Source organism: Polyodon spathula, chromosome 9 (assembly GCF_017654505.1).
Source record: "Polyodon spathula isolate WHYD16114869_AA chromosome 9, ASM1765450v1, whole genome shotgun sequence".
Classification (NCBI taxonomy): domain Eukaryota; kingdom Metazoa; phylum Chordata; class Actinopteri; order Acipenseriformes; family Polyodontidae; genus Polyodon; species Polyodon spathula.
In genome coordinates this window covers 47,732,282-47,745,498 of record NC_054542.1, presented here as the reverse complement: position 1 = coordinate 47,745,498, position 13,217 = coordinate 47,732,282, and the positions used below count along the sequence as shown (strand labels likewise).

Sequence of the window (13,217 nt, the reverse complement as noted above, 5' to 3'; positions counted from 1 at the left end):
TGCTACTGTGGGGAAAACTGTAGAGTGGGGTCTACAGAAAAGAAACAAGGTGAAAGGGCCTGAAAGGAATGTTAAGTCAATGAGAGTGGGGAGTTGGAATGTTGGTACCATGACAGGGAGAGGGAGAGAATTGGTTGAAACTATGGCAAGGAGAAAAGTGGAGATCTTGTGTGTGCAAGAAACCAAGTGGAAAGGAAACAGCTCAAGACACCTAGGAGAGGGATACAAGATTCTATACGCTGGAAAGAGTACAAAAAATGAATGGAGTGGGTGTGATAGTATGCAAAGACCTAGCAGACAAGATAGTGAGGGTGGTTAGACACTCAGACAGGTATATCAATGTACAGGTGGCCTTTGAGAGCGGGTTGTGGAATATCATCTCTGTATATGCACCACAGGTAGGAAGACCACAGGAGGAAAAGGATAGCTTCTTGAAAGATCTCGAAGAAGTGGTTAGCAGAATCCCAGGAAATGAAATGGTGGTAATTGGAGGAGACTTCAGTGCACATTTAGGAGAGAAATGCCCAGATTATCCAGATGAACATGGTCAGAGAGGGCTAGGAGAGAGAAATAAAGAAGGCGGAAGGCTACTAGAAACACTCCAAGCTCTTGAATTGTTTGCAGTGAACACAGGGTTCACGAAGAATTATGAGCAAAAGGTGACATACAGGAGTGGAGGCCATGATACCCAAATAGACTACATATTAGTGAGAAGAACTGATAGAGCGAAAGTCCAAGATGCTAATGTCCTGCCCCATGACGCTGTTACCAGACAACACAGGCTACTAGTGATGGACATCACAATATTGAAGGAGCGAAGAATAAAGCAGAGAAAACGCCCAGCACGAACAAAAGTGTGGAAACTGAGAGACAACAAAGTAGATTTCAACAGGCTGGTGAGAGAAATGAAAAACAACACAGAGGAAACAGAGGAGCCTTCAGTTGAAGAAGAGTGGACTGAGATGAGCCACATCCTAGAAGAAGCTGCTACCAGGGTTTGTGGAAAGACAAGAGGAGGCAGACCGAGGGAAAATGAAGAGTGGTGGTGGGATTTGGAAGTTCAGGAATCACTGAAGGAAAAGAAAAAAGCATACAAAGCACTGAAAGATGGCACTGGAGAACTAGAAGAATATAAGAGACTAAAGAAGGTAGCAAAAAGAAGTGTAGCAAGAGCAAAGGAAAGAGCCTGGAAAGAATGGCATGAGAAACTTGAAACAAAGGAAAGGGAGGACCAAATCTACAAGATTGCTAAACAGAGAGCAAGACAGAAAAAAGATATTATCCGGGTGGCAGTACTCAAGGATGGAAAAGGCAGAGTCTTGATTAAAGAAGAGCAGATCAAGCAAAGATGGCTGGAGTACTTCAAAAACTTGTTAAATGTAGAAAATGAGAGGGAGAACCTAATGGAGGCAGAAGTAGTGTGTGGACCAATCCAAGAAATCTCAGTAAAGGAAGTGACAGAAGCTATCAAAGAGATGAAAGTGGGCAAAGCAACTGGACCATCAGGAATAGCAGCAGAACACTTTAAAAACCTCGATGAAGAGGGGATTCAGTGGCTGACGAGATTGCTAAAAGGGGAGAGACAAAAGAGTTTGAAATCACAGTTGGAGTACTCCAAGGATCAGCACTAAGTCCTTTCCTTTTTATAAACATTATTGACACACTGACAGAGGAGGCAAGAACAGAAGTGCCTTGGGAACTCATATTTGCTGATGATGTGGCACTGATGGCAGATTCAGAAGTAGAACTACAGGAGAAAGTGTTCAAATGGCAGAGGAGTCTGGAAAAGGGTGGACTGAAAAATCTGAAATAATGGTAATGGAGAGAAGAGGAGATACTATGACCACTGTTGAGGAGACAAATGGAGACAGGTTGATGGCTTTAAATACCTTGGATCAGAAGTGGTAAAGGGAGGAGAAACACCGGAGGCAGTAAAACAAAGAGTGAAAGCTGGATGGAACAAGTGGAGAGAAATAACTGGAATAATCTGTGACAGGAAAATTCCCAGAAAGTTAAAGTGCAAAATGTACAAGACTGTGATTAGACCTGTACTACTATATGGAGCTGAATGCTGGGCAGTTGGAAAGAGGGAAGAGAACCTGATGAGAAGAACTGAAATGAGGATGTTGAGATGGATTCTGCAGATTTCAATGAAGGATAAGATCAGAAATGAAGAAATCCGTAGACGATGTAGGGTGGCGAATGTGGTTGAGAAGATGCGAGAGGCGAGGTTACGGTGGTATGGACATATCACAAGGAGGGACGTTGAGGAAGTAACAAAGAGGGTAATGGAATTTGAGGTGGAAGGTAACAGGGGAAGAGGCAGGCCTAGAAAGAGATGGATAGATTGTGTGAGAAAAGATATGGAGGTATGTGAAGTGAGTGAGGAAGATGTGCTCGACAGAGACAAGTGGAGAAGAGCAACCAAAGCAGCTGACCCCAGGACAGTCTGGGACTAAGGCTGTCAAAAAGAAGAAGAAGAAGAAGAGAAATGTCTTCATCTAGACAATGTGGGGAAGCTATAAAAAAGGCTAACAAGATGCTCGGACACATTGTGAAAAGTGTTGAATTTAAATCAAGGGAAGTAATGTTAAAACTGTACAATGCACTAGTAAGACCTCATCTTGAATATTGTGTGCAGTTCTGGTCACCTTGCTATAAAAAAAAGATATTGCCGCTCTAGAAAGAGTGCAAAGAAGAGCAACCAGAATTATTCTGGGCTTAAAAGGCATGTCATATGCAGACAGGCTAAAAGAATTGAATCTGTTCAGTCTTGAACAAAGAAGACTACGTGGTGACCTAATTCAAGCATTCAAAATTCTAAAAGGTATTGACAGTGTCGACCCAAGGGACTTTTTCAGCCTGAAAAAAGAAACAAGAACCAGGGGTCACAAATGGACATTAGACAAAGGGGAATCCAGAACAGAAAATAGGAGGCACTTTTTTACACAGAGAATTGTGAGGGTCTGGAATCAACTCCCCAGTAATGTTGTTGAAGTGGACACCCTGGGATCCTTCAAGAAGCTGCTTGATGAGATTCTGGGATCAATAAGCTACTAACAACCAAACGAGCAAGATGGGCCGAATGGCCTCCTCTCGTTTGTAAACTTTCTTCTTATGTTCTTATGTTCTTATGTTTAAGCAGACACTGATAGTATTTAAAACGTTATTGTTTATGGTTCTGAATTAGCAGTATTTTCCCACTTCTGTTTTGCTTTAGATCAGCCATGTGCATGCAATCGAATTCTAAATTAATTCTAAATCTAATTCACCATAAACTTTTGAAACCAAATAACGTACAGTAATTCATTGTTTCCTCAAACATATAGAAGTCTTTCTTTGCATCTGCTGTGTTTCGGGGAGACTAGTGTTCAACATGCTGCTGCTGCTGCTTCAGTGGACCTTGTGAGACTCCTTATAAACAGCTTAAGAACATACCGAGGAAACGCAGAGGCTTTGCCAGAGGCCTTCAGGGTTTGTTGTCTCTTTATTGTGCAAGAACAAACTGTTTCTGACCCAGCCAGACAAGGAGGGTTAGTCACTGTGTATGTCATCTAGAGACCTCTAAACTGGCTTTCATCTAATTAGCCATTCTACAAGAGATAACAGGTTTATTAGGCTGCTTGTAATCATTTTAAGCCCTGTTCCAGTGGTTAAAATGACTAGACCACTCATTTGAGGGCAAGTAGTGTCACTTTGTCATAAATGCAACTGTAAAGAGAATGGACAGTGTATAAGGTGTCTACCATAAATAGCCCAGTAGCTTACTGTCAGTGCTGCCACCATAGCATCTGTCACCTTCAGTGTTGGGAGGTAACACATAACATGTACTGCATTGCTGTAATCTGATTAAATTTTTTCAGTAACTTGTAACTGTAATGGTTCATTGTTCACACAGGTAACCAAATGTGGCAACAGATTTTAACGGATTACATTTGATGTGAAAAAAGTATTTAATTTTGAAAAAAAAAAAAAAAAAAAAAAAAGAACTAAGGCTATTGCATAACATGAAAATCATAAAGCGCTTCAACAATACAGGTCAACCCTTACCTGTAGTGATGAGTCAATCCATTTAATTGGCTAAGTCTTGGGGCGGGTTCCTGGGCTGGAATAGAGGGCGGGGCACAGAGATGGCTCAGTCCACTCCTGACTTGAGTCTGTCAGGACAGTAATTTCTCAACCCTGAGAAGTAACTGTTTTTAACTGTACCTACAGTTTTTCAAAGCAATAGGTTACTGTAACTGTTTACAATTGTGTTCAAGAAGCCTGTAGCTGTAATGGATTAGTCCCTCAACAGTGGCCACCTTTACCATCATAAGCCATGCTTAATTAATAATCTTGAACCTTTGCTCTGGTATTGTGTTTAGTTTCACACGCACACAATTGCATTAAGCCCTCAGTAAAGCATGAGCAGTATTTAAGACCATCATACAAGAAGTATGTGAAGTCTCAACCCACTAACCCCTTTATTGTGTCATTGTATTCAGGAAACAGAAAGCAACTTTCTCTGGAAAGCCAGGAAAATGATAGCAGAATAATACAGGTCACCGACAATACGCGTATTACAGTTCACTTTGTTATATCATGGTACATTAAAGACAAATCACGGTTAACGCACCGTTAAAACATTGTAAAAACAGTCGTGCATGCAGCTGGGTATTACCGCCGCGCGTGCTGTTGATATAGGGTTACTGCAGAACAGGCTGTGTGAAGTCTTGTTTCTTGTTATTCTTGTTTATTAAGCAAACATGAAAACAGACATGCAGCGTAAATGTACTTTCAAAGGCCACAGCACTCAATACATCTTTTGAACTTTGCTCTGCCCTTGTGGGTGTACGGAAATTAATATTTGACACGTTTATTTTCCCGTCGGAACAGTTTCTTATCGGACACTCTTGGTACGGTGTTTATTATGTCCCCCACTACGGTTGAATCAATATGACACAACGTCAGCTGTAACATTAGCGATTTTAAATATTGTGTTAACTGTCGCATCATTGCATTGGGATGCAGTCACGGGATTTGTGCAGTGGCACGGCTGCTGCAATAGCTGCACGGAGAATCAGGAATATTTTAGGTTCCGTACTTGGAAGAGGGGGCTGGTCAAGGAAACAACATGAGGTCAAACTTATAAACACGACTGCAGGTAACCAAATGCCACGTTACACGAGGCAGCCACTTTGAAAATATTGGATTAGATTGGATTGGATTTAACAATCCCTTATAATGTACCGGTTGATAGACCTGTAAGCATAAACTAAAACATTGCTTCACCGGTAGTGTACTGTGATTAGTCTGATCAGACTGCACTTACCGGCGGTAGCACAGATCACTTGCAACAGTTCGCCCTTCATGTTGACAGCTTTGGTTATGATGCATTAGTATGTAGATTACCTTGAAGTGTCTCGGCTTGGAATCAGTATTTCAAATCATAACTGTTATTTGTTACTGTACAGATGTTATGCAAGCAGCAACAGCATTCCCATTGCTTAGCAGTTTAAGTCATTCCATGTTTTACTGTGACTCAGTAATTGGGGAGAGACTCAGGTTTGCATAACTAAACTCACAGTAAAACACGGAATGACTCAGACAGACTGCTATACAGTGGGGCTTATGGGAGTGCCATTATTTCCAGTGCCTGACGTAACATTCAGCATTATTTCTCAAGAAAAGGGATTGACAGTACATTCAGCGCCCTTCCAAGTTAAAGACTTGTATTGAATCAGAACAGTGACAATGTAAACATCATTCTCATAGTTTGTTACACTGTACTTTTCAGGTACATCTTTGATAGTTTTAAAATTGACCAGTTAACATTCCACATTTGCAACTTGACTGTGTTGTTAGGTAAGGCCTGTAAACCTGGAAAAAAAAGGTGCTATCCCTAAAGTCACTGCAGGTCTTACATACATCTTCCTCAAAGTAATGGGTGACATGATGAAGACTGACAAAGGGATGGTGTTTTATAATAGGGTTATTGTAGCAGTTGACTGTAGCTCAACCCGTCAGACTGGTTACATTCCAGATCTGCTAATGGTCCTCATCTGAGCTTCTCTGATTGTGGCATGTTTATTAGGCACACTACCCTCATTGTAGCATAATCTCATTATTTGTAATAAATAAATAAATAAGGGACATGAAAAATGGTACCCTCTGAACCGTGCTATTCTTAAAAAGGCATAGTTCTTAGTAAGACAAAGCCATGCAGTGTACCTTGTTTTCACCTAAGTGCCTCTACTTTATGCATTTGATTTGCACGATTGTGCCATATTTTAATGTTAAGTTATTAAACGTGATTTTTTCTTATTTGTTGTGCATATTCTAAACCTCAACATATATTCGCAGATGGGCAGATTTATACACACATGTTAGAATTGTGACACACTTTGTCAAAATTGTCAAGATACTTGACACATTTCGTGTAAATATTATAACACACAAATTGCATAATTTTGTATCTTTCTTTTTGTAAGGACTGGGTAAATGGCAGGTTTGTCTTTTGTTTCAGGTGATGCTGTTAAAATTGGTGACATTTCATTCAAACTGAAGTCACCTACGAATCCTGAACTTGTGCCTTTTAATTACTGTAAGTAATGGCTATGGGTAAGCTTTTCCCCTTCATACTGTATGTGTAGAAATGTAAGTGGACAGACAGGTAGCCTTTTAGCCTCTGAATGTGATGCATCCAGTAACCTGTGTTAAAGAAGGTCCTAACTGTAGCCCATTTCATCCCTGGCTCTCTAGATATATGCAAAATTCTAATTGCACAGTATCCTGAGGATATACATTTAACCAACCGTTAAACCTTTAGAATTTTGCCTGATCGCTTAAACATTATTAGAAGTATGCATGTAAAATATGGATTTTGGCCATTCAATAGTAACTATGCAGTGCAAGGTTATTTATTTAATATTGAATCTATTCCATATACACATTGGTGTTAATGTTTAACACGCTAAAATACATCCGGCAAGTACTGTGGTTTAAATTAAAGTGTTTGACCTGAAGTCACACTTGCCATAAAAAATCAGGTTTTAATTCTGTGGATTGACATTTACATGACAGCGTGTTAATGTAAGTTACAGTGGTAATAATTAGAAGTGGTGGAAGAAAATTAGACTGTGACTCTGTGATGAGGTCAGTCCAGTTAATTAAAACTGAGCAAAACAACAAAAAAAAGCATGTGAAGAAACGCAATTCATCTTGGGGATCAGCATGCATTTCACTATATGCAAAACTACAAAGTGTATGTAATTCAGTATGTTAACATATACAATTATTCTGCAGGTTTCATTCCACTTTAGAAAGCAGTATGAGTTCATTCCACCATTCTGCCAGTCTTTTGGCCATAGCTGTACTGTGGATCATCATGAAGGGCAGCAAGTTCTCTTGCATTTCCATCACACTCCAGAGGTCCCTCCATAGTCCAATACAGTACATGAGGAAAGTAAACAACAGGAGAGGAAGTTATTTCTGTATTCCTTGTTGTAGTCTTAATAATTGTTATTAAGCAGTAAATACCATTTGGCTGAGCAGCCTCTTTATATATATATATATACACACACACATATATATATATATATATATATATATATATATATATATATATATGTGTGTGTGTGTATATATATATATATATATATATATATATATATATATATATATATAAATAGACCATGTCGGTATATTAATATAATTTAGACATTTCTGAAGCTATTTTCATGTAGATAAGTACAAAAAGATATAGGTCTAATAATAAAACTGGCCGCTTTCATGCAGTATGCCTCGTGCTACAGTTTGCAGCCAGTGACATACTGTAACCCTGAAGACGTTACTAATGACATACAAAGTGAAACAGTAACAGGATAAATAGAAGTAAGTGAGGAAGACTGAGAACTTTCTTTAACTGCACATGTGAGGCGTAGGCTGTGAATGGGAGCGCTTGAGCAGCCAGATTCATGGATTTGCTGTCAGCTGTAACCACTTTAAGAGTTTGTGCATGCAAGGACAAAATAAGAAATCTTTAGTTTTCAGGTGTTTATTTAAAATAAAAAATAGTTTTGTTTTCTTTTTTTTTTAACCCATTTTCAAATGGGTAATTAAAATGGCTACATTTACAGTGAGAATAAAGGTAGCGTGCAATGACTGTCTCACTGTTACCCTTGAAAAAAAAAATCTTTTGAGCCTGTCCTTTTTTATTATTACAAATGAAATTCTAAGTGCCGTTCCAGTGGGTATCATTTTATGGTAGTTAAGGAGGGGCTATGCTAATATTTCATATAGCACGCATCATAAGAACGTACCAGTAATTAAACACACATTGTATTAAAAAGGTTGTTCACAACGACTTTGTTATTTTAGAATGATATTACACAAACGTTACAATGTTACTTACCTAATCACGGCTGTCCAGATATATTCAGCATGGACCATTTCCACGTTTCACCCTGACCTCATAATGTTCTATAATGTTCTGAACTCTGCCTTCAGAAAAACTGCCCTGGGTGTTGTGTGATGTATGATTTTGTGTTCCTCAGTGTCTGAAGCTTTGCCGCAGACAGTGGCCCCGCATCTCAGATGGGTTATGCAGAAAGACCTGTTGGGACAGGATGTGTTTCTGATTGGTCCCCCGGGTCCTCTTCGCCGCTCCATCGCTATGCAGTATCTGGTAAGTCAAGGTCTAAGCCACATAAAAAGGATACAATGGTATATTGCATTTTTAATGTATATAACTTTTTATATATAAAAGCAATTGCAGTATAAACAGATTTAACTCTTCTGACTTTATTCAGAGAAGCATTTTATGAAGTTCCTGAGAATGTACTTTTGACAAGCACTGGGTAAGCACTGATGTAGCTCTGTGCCCTGTCCCTTGGGTACCAAGTTTCACTGGCCCTTGCATCCTTTGTTTTGATGTAGTGCGGTGTGATTTCATCCCAAACACAGGAAGACAAACTCCACTGCATCCCTTCCTTTGGGCCCCCAGAAAAGATTGGCAAAACGGCATGACCGAGACTCAAACCAGTGAGCTCTCGATCACATGACTCCTCTTGCACTCCACAATGCTCGTGCTTTTATTACAGAACTTGAGCCAATGGCGACGCCTGCTTCGTGTTGATGATATGTTATGGTGATTGAATCTACCGATTGATTTTTCAGGGTAGAAAACGATACTGAATTATTGATTGCAAACTTATAAGGAACATCTTTGTCTTTGCCACATATTTATAACCAGTTTATAACCTTTTGCAAGTGTGAATGTGTTTTGTGAGATTCAAATTAACAGTCTGAGTAATCCTATAAATTTACTATATATACAACCTGCTGCCACTTTAAGAGTTTGTGCATGCAGTTCAGCAGTGCTAGGATCAATTTACTAACAGTGATGGTTATTGAGGCTTGTTAGAAGTGAATCAGATTATAGATTTGTTTTTTTATGTAATAACAGGGCAGTTAATGGTGCTGTAACAGTGTTAATTAGCAGATGGAGAATGTGTTTGGAATATGTTGGCTGTATGTTATTGCTGGGTGCTATGTGAGTAGTTCTTCCAACAATACACAGGTGAATACAAAAATGATTTGTAGATACCTTTTTTTAAGTTTGCACTGATTTTAAAATGTCAATTTAGATCTTCTGGATCACATAGTCTGGGTATCCATTGATATTCAAGGTTGTTGAACTCCCAGACATTTCCTTATACTAATCAAGGCTTCAAGACTCTACTCTGCCTTTGATGATGATGCTTCTCGACTTGGGGGGCTTGAACTCCATGCATGCCCATCTGAAATTATCTGCTAGTTTGACAAGTAACCAACTGGTGCAGGCTACCGTTGTAGTGATGGTGGTCATGTCATCCATGTATGCTCCAAGTGCCAGAAGCCAGCCGTTCTCCTCCCGCTGCCCATTGTGAGGCCCTAATGATGACTTCCATTGTCATGGTGTAGACCAGTGGAGAAATTGTGCAACCTGCCATGATTCCAACTTCGAGAAACGGCCAAGTAGTGGTGAGCTCTGGAGAAATATTACATTTGCCTTTCTGACTGCCGCATTGCATTATGTAGCTGTTTTCTCTTATAGTGGTGGATGACTTTTATTATGTAGAAGAACGTTGCAAAAATAAGATGTTGTCAGAAGACAGTACGAATGAAATTGTATCTTTCAATACAGCACCACGGAAAAAATGCATAGGTGGCTTAAAGGAACAGCTGTGAGTGTGTGTGTTTGTGTATTGGTTTGGTTTCTTTCCTCATAGAGCTGTATTAGAGGAAAACTGCTTCCTGACAGGAATCTCATGACAGTAGTTCTTTCTTTTTAACTGTCTGAACACACATGGTCCTTCATATGCTTAAGCAACAGTTGCTCTATTTCACAAGTAGATATCCCCTTAGGCCACAAATTCATGGTAATATTTGTGTGGAAAAAGTTAAAATGGGATTTGACACAATTTGTTTTATCATGGAATTCAGTTTTGAATGACCTTGGGAATTTGATGTCACAAGCCTACTTTAGCCTAATTTCTTCTGCCTGGGTATTATAGCTGCTTGCCTTACAGACATCAAACATTGGATATCACAGCATTTTCTAATGTTGAATTCAGATAAAACAGAGGTTATACTAGTGGGCTCACAGAACCAACTAAAAGGAAATGTGGGATTACATGAGCTCAACCCTTGCAGTCTCTCATCAAAACTTAAACGAGAAATTAAGAGGTTGGTGGTCATCTTTGGTCCTAATCTATCATTTGATCATCTAATGCTGAGAGACTAATGCATGCCTTTGTTTCATCTAGAATTGATTATTTTCTGATGTCCCAAAAAGTGTGGTATCCCGCTTGCAGCTTGTTCAGAGTACCGCCGCTAGAATTCTGAGTAAAACCAGGAAAAGTAAACATATTAGCCTTGTTTTGGCCTCTTTACACTGGCTCCCTGTGCAGTATAGAATTGATTTTAAGATTTTTCTGTTACCTTACAAGGCTCTGAATGGATTAACACCTAGTTATTTGCAGATGTTACTGACCCTGTATCTTCCAAACTTCACTCTGAGATAACAAGATGCAGGGCTGCTGATTATTCCTAGGGCCAACAAAAGCAACATGGGAGGTAGAGCTTTTTCTTATAGAGCGCATAAATTATGGAATGCTCTGCCTTCGTTTGTCAGGGAAACTGGGACTGTTAGTTTTCAAGTCAAGACTAAAAATGCACTTTTATAAAATAGCTTTCTTATCTTAGTGGGTTTTAATGCAACTTAATAATTGCTGCTTTTGGCAATAGTCAGTCAATCACTGCCAGTTGCAGTAGGGAGTGACTTGGAGCTAGGTCAGATGCTGTGAACAGGGGAAAGCTGGGGTTGGAAGATGTACAAAAACAGGTGTGAATGGCCCCATGCTAACAGTGACTGTGCTTCTCAATCCTTCAGGAACTGACGAAACGAGAAGTGGAGTATGTGGCCTTGTCTCGAGACACAACGGAGACAGATCTGAAGCAGCGGCGAGAGATCCGAGCTGGCACAGCATTTCACATCGACCAAGCAAGTGGGACTCACAGCTGAAACACTTTACACACAATGCCTTTCAGCCAGCACAGCCTTTTACATCCACCAGGCAAGTGAGAGTCACACTTTACACACACTTCCCATTCGATTTTAAATGCCTGCTTAATTGGAAAGATATTCCTTCAAGGTAATTGTTTCTTAAAGAATTTATGCTTCTCATGTTTCTGTATTGATGTTGTTTCTGATTTGAAACGTACATCTCTGGGTGTGGAGAAAGCAGTCGACTGTAAAGAAGGCAGCAGTGTTAACCGTTTCACAGTAATAATAATAATGATGGAACTGATACAGCAGCGTGTATCACTCCTGTTTGTAATCCCATGGGTTTGATCCGCAACCAAAAAGTCCCGTCTTTTCTCACCAACACAAAACACAAACACAGACACAGTTCCTACAGTGCGTGAATTAAGTGCTCGTGGTGCAAAGACAGTTCTGAAGTGAAAAGTGAGTGTTGATGTCCGGGTTTAATGCTGGCCTGCGGCTACAGCTCCGGATCGTGCGAGTACTCTTTGAAAGACAAACAACACAAACAAACAGTGTTACAAGACAGACGAACACTCAGAACACTCAGAACACTCTCGGTTTATCCACAAATTACGGGCTCCTTCTAGGTTGTTACTAACCATCTACAAAGGAACAGATCACTGAAGCTACGCCCCCCTATTTATACCCTCGCCCATGACCCCTAGGTTAACAACTGCATCCGCTCCTCCAATCCTCGGATGCCACACCGTCTACTGTCCGGGTCAGTGAGCTTGGGTGCTTTAGCTCCGCCCCCTTCCTAAATGACCGACTTCCGCCTACCCTACGGAATAAATTGTCTTGCCATTTGCTTAAGGTTACTCTGTTCCTTCTTTCTAGTGCCCTCACAGATCGGGAAGGAGATCTAACACCAAGCGTCATTCGATCTCTGTCACAGACCCACTTAAATATTTTCAGAGAGTTGTGGTTTACTGTGGAAACAATTATGCAATTTTGTGGAAATGACGGTCGCGGGTTTCTGCTGGTGTTTTTATGTTTTCTAACAGTTGTTATTTCAGTTCTTCCATTGTTATATATATATATATATATCTATATATATATATATATATATATATATATAATGTGTTATCATTTAAATTATTTCAAATGACTGGCTTCAAGAGAACTGTAAAATAACCATTGTCAATCAGTCAAAAAACCCATCTTATTTTTGACATTCAGCCACCTTAATTTTCAAAGAAGACAAGCAGGAGGTGGTTTTCATTGGTGGCTTCTGGCAGCTCATTCCATTGGTCAGAGGGCTGTGAGTTGAAAGGTTAATAGAAGAACACTGGAGCTGGTCTGGGTACTGATGTTTCTCTTCAGCACAGAGAGACATGTCAATCACCAGCTTGGCCTCCATGCTTCAGTAGCTTTGCAGCAGCAGCTGTTTTAGGGCCGCAGAACTACTTGTTGAACTAAACGGTTGTATTGACATGGATGATGTTGTGGTCTGTAATGATTTGTTTATGTAACGTTTGTGTGTAACTGGTGCCGTTGACCTAGAGCTCTGGCCAAAAGTTCTCCATCACCTAAAATTTTAGGATTGAGACACAATTTAAAAACGATCGCAAAAGACTACCGGAAGCCATAATAGTAGAACAGTATTTCATGTTAAATTTCGAAATGCCACTTTTGGCCAAGCTGG

General features: G+C 39.9%; 1 pseudogene; it reads left to right on the top strand.

Moving 5' to 3' along the window:
* The first annotated feature begins 4,911 nt into the window (after nt 1-4,911).
* Nucleotides 4,912-13,217, top strand: part of LOC121321107 — a 93,310-nt pseudogene continuing 85,004 nt past the window's right edge.